The 4,492-nt window shown below is 34.1% G+C and overlaps 1 long non-coding RNA gene across 1 annotated transcript; it reads left to right on the top strand.

Moving 5' to 3' along the window:
- The first annotated feature begins 297 nt into the window (after positions 1–297).
- On the top strand, positions 298–2,358 carry LOC123921283. The gene is made up of 4 exons (XR_006814013.1): positions 298–483; positions 739–824; positions 1,926–1,964; positions 2,109–2,358. It is a non-coding gene; the product is annotated as an uncharacterized LOC123921283 (long non-coding RNA).
- Positions 2,359–4,492: the final 2,134 nt, after the last annotated feature.

Below are 4,492 nucleotides of genomic sequence, written 5' to 3'. Positions count from 1 at the left end.
AATTTTGTGTCTAAATCCGTCTCTATTTTATTATCTTTATAATTATAATTGAAATAAATAGTTAGAGACGAAAATTTGAGACGGATTTTAGTCGTGTCTAATATTTTCTGTCTCTATATTCGTCTCTGATTAGTTAACTTAAAATTAAAATAGTCAAACATTTGTCAGAGACAGAAGTAATCCGTCTCTAAATTAATCTCTTTCTAACTAAAGAACATTGAAAATTTATTTTTTGTGTCATCCCTCCAAAAAGTTTACGCCAATTTTTTCACTGCTTTTTTCACTATCCGCCAAAAAAATTCACGGAATTATAATTTTATTTAATATTTTTTTATGATAAGGTTTTTATTTTAATCAAACAAAAACAAAAACAGAGGTCACGTTTCACGCACCCTGCGGTTTCCTCCTGCCGTTTCATCTCTGTTCGTCTCCGCCTCCACGATTCGTCTCCTCCATCCACGATTCATCAGAGGTCACGTTTCGGTAATGGTTTCTCTTAGGTTTTTCTATTTTGTGATGTTTTCCTTGTTAACCCTTCTTCTCTTAGATTTCTACAATTTTCTGCATTTTTTCTTGCCTATGGTAGAAAATACTAGAAAACCCTAATTAAAAATTACCCCCAATAAGTTATCTTGATAAATTTCCATATTCAGAGGTTTTTGTGTCTTTTTTATAACAATGGAGATATATATATATATGTTAAAACTTTCCTGCATTCTCTTAATTGTTGTTGTTTAGTGGCCTGTTTTGCAGGCCATCAATTCCAAGGACTCGCCGTTGTCACACCGTACTCCTCCCATCCATCCCTCTACTACGAAATTAAAGTGAGTTATGATTTGAATTCAAAATCTTAATCCTTACCTTGTTACATGGCTGTGTAAAATTTGATGATACTGCCGCAAACATGTTGAATGAATGAAGTGTGCCCTACGCTCACCATTCAATTACTTGAGTCGATCTTAAAATGTTCAAAATTCTATAAATCAATGATTCATTACATTTTCCTTTCAAAATCATGCCCTCAATAAAGTTTATGCAAAACAATAATATCAATGGTTTTGAATTTGCTGTAGGGCTATATATGCATATATTTTGGATGGCATTCATAGTTGATGGAACTTTATTTAAGCTTTATGATCTTAGAAGTTAGAATGGCACTGATACCATGAAAAAGGTTTTGATTTCCCTGGTAAAGAAAGAGATTTCAAATTTGACCCTTTGGCATAAATAGAATATTTTGGGTTATTTGTAGTTTTGTTGCGTGTGAGCTTATTTGTGTTCTAATCTAATTATAAAACCAGTTCTGTTTAATTATGTTTAGAATTACTTATTTGTGAGATTAAGTGAAAACTCACTTGTTTAATTAGGTTCATGTCATGGTTTTGAATTTGAAGATCGTGCTTGTGAATTACTTATATTAATTTGTTTTTTGAAGTTTTTTGGGATTTTTAAGGTATAATTGAGATTTGTAAGAGTTGAGTTTTAAGGCCTGGCTGTTGTGTTGATCCTCGGTGAAGGTGGCTGGTTTTCCTCTCTGTCCTATTGGCCTCTGCTGTGTGTTTTTTAGTCCCCTGGGCTGCGCTTTTGATTTTTTTCTTCCCTGGTTCTGGTGGTAGCTTTGTGCAGTTTTTAGAAGCTGGTTTTGGTGTTGTTTGGGACTAGTCTTTTGGTGCTTCTTACCTTCTTGTATTATTAGAGATGCTTTTTACTTTTTCTGTGTTTGCTTGGTTTGGTGGTTGGCTTGTGTTAAGCTCAACTACTAACTCCTCCCTTTTGTTTGTATCGTTTCCTTTCCACCCTTGGCATTTCTCATGCTTTGGATTAGTGGTCTTTTAATAAATTATGTTAGATGATTTTGTCCACATTAGTAGTGGTTTGTGCTTGCTGGTTCCATATGTGATGATCACTTATTTTTTATATTGTAGAAAGCTAAGTGAGAGAAGTTGGAGAAGCTTGCTAGTAAGGTATGTCTTCAAATTCCACCTCTTACTCTTCTAATCTTTTACAATTTTACTAGTTTGTATGGTATCAATGTGAATGTTTTGCTATTTACTAGCTTTAATATAGTAGCTAGGGAAACATTGGCCCTGAAAAATGCTTTGTTCAAGGTTCGTAGCGGTAAAGATAAAGGTGAATGGATTGATGAAGACAAAATAAAAGAATAAACGGACCAATGGATTATAGTAAATCTGCTTTAGTGAATTTCAATTTAAGTAGATTATACTAAATTTATGTTGGTTATTGTTTTAGAGGATGAAATTGAATAGAGAGCCAACCTGTTTTGAGGTTTATCAGAGAATGCATAAACCAAAGGAAAAATCAAATGAGTGGTTTAACAAAGAACAAGCTCTGATAGCTATAAGTATAAACTAATCTTGTTTAAGTTATAACTTTTAGCAATGTAAATAATATACTTATAGTTACAATTTTTTAGGAAAGTTACCAAACTAAATTGTTTGAGAGAAATTCTCAAATAGGTAAGGGTAGTAACCAACAATCTGATGATAGTATATACATGGAAGTTGTTGGAGGCATTAACAAGAAGGGACACATATTTGGATTGGGATCTCAAGCTGCCACTATCAAAGAAACAAATTCCGTCTCTAAATTCCGTCGGTATTTGAACTTTTTCTAGTAGTGCATCATCATTCACGACGGGAGAAGCATCATCATTCACGGGAGCATCTTTCACGGGCGCTGAAGGCTGAGCATCATTCACGGGCGAAGAAGGCTGGGAGGATGCATCATCATTAACTGCTGAGTATGATGTGGCGGGGGACGTTTTAGCTTCCTCTTTGATATCTCCGTCCATTGGTGATGCATCTGCTGTGCCTCCACATCAACCTAAGGATGGTGAGGTGGCGGAGGATGTTGAACCTGGTGCTGTGAAGGAGAATGTTGTTGAGCGAACTGCTATGGTGGAGAATGATGTTGAGCGTACTGCTGAGTATGATGTTAAGGATGATGATGTGGTGGAGGAAGTTGTCGAACCTGGTGCTGTGAAGGAGAATGTTGTTGAACCTAAATACGAGAGACCGAAGCGGAATCCAAAACCTGTCATCCGGCTTCCTTTTGATGAAACGTATATCAACCCGGGAAAGAATACGGGCAGAAGTGCGGGCGAGAGAGGCAGAGGTAGAAGTGCGGGCGAGAGAGGCAGAGGTAGAAGTGCGTGCGAGAGAGGCAGAGGTAGAGGTAGAAGAGATTAATATGATGTTAAGGATGATGATGTGGTGGAGGAAGTTGTTGAACCTGGTGCTGTGAAGGAGAATGTTGTTGAACCTAAATACGAGAGACCGAAGCGGAATCCAAAACCTGTAATATTCTACATAAAGTTAAAGAAAAAAATATTTAAACAATAATATTACGTTTTTTATTTAATTTAAACCAAGTATTTAATATTATGTTATTTATCTATACATAATCTATACTTCTATACTATATATAAAGGGAAGAGTGTGACTTTGGTGTAGCCTTTTTTAAAAAATACAATAATACCCTTAGTGGTTTTTTTTTTCTTCAACCACTTATTAACTTCTAAAACTTCCCTAAAAAAACCTTCCAAAACCACATATCTTCTTCCTATTTCTTCAAACAATATTTGTATTTATTTATGTTTTTTTTCTCAATTTTTTTAAAATTAAATATTTATCAACCATTTTATAGTGTAATATTTCGACATCAAAAGAGCAGACAGACGGGCACAGGAGTGCACATCTGGACGCTAGTAATATAATATTATAAAGGGAATAGTTAAATTTTGGTGTAGCCTTTTTTAAAAATACAATAATATCCTTGGTGGTTTTTTCCCCCCAAAATTTTTAACTTCCAAAACCAACAATTTATTAGTAAAAAAAACCCAACCATTTATATTTATTTGATCTGTTCATTTGGTTTACATGTCATCTCCATATTTCTTAAACAAATATTTGTATTCATTTATAATTTCTTTTGTCAATTTTTTAAAATTAAATATTTTTTGACCACTCTATATCACTTAAATATAATATTTCAACATCAAAAAAGCGGACAGACGGACACGAGAGTACACGTCTGGACGCTAGTATATATAATTAGAATGAAATTTTTGTTTGAAAAAATGAAACCTTTTTTAAAAAAACTGTGATGCATGAAATTTATAATATAATTGCCTTTAAAAATAATTTTAAATTGAAACAATATGAAGCATTAATATAAACAGTAAGTTAGTAGCATAATAAAAACAGTAAGTTAGTGCTGGGTTAAAAACCCCAACACAAAATTGTACTTAACATATTTAAATATGTTCAAAGAGATCTACAAACATTTCATCATTTCTTCCAACTAGGGCTAAATCTCTCAACTGCTTTCCTTGCCCTTAACGACCTTCTAACAGGTAGAGTCACTGAAGGCTGAACATCATTCACAGGAGCATCATTCACAGGAGCATAAATCGCCGGAGGAGCATCATCATTCACGACGGGAGAAGCATCATCATTCACGGGAGCATCTT

The sequence above is a fragment of the Trifolium pratense genome, linkage group LG4 (assembly GCF_020283565.1).
Source record: "Trifolium pratense cultivar HEN17-A07 linkage group LG4, ARS_RC_1.1, whole genome shotgun sequence".
Taxonomy (NCBI): Eukaryota; Viridiplantae; Streptophyta; class Magnoliopsida; order Fabales; family Fabaceae; genus Trifolium; species Trifolium pratense.
The sequence above is the reverse complement of the archived record's forward strand: the minus strand, read 5'-3'. Positions and strand labels throughout refer to the sequence as shown.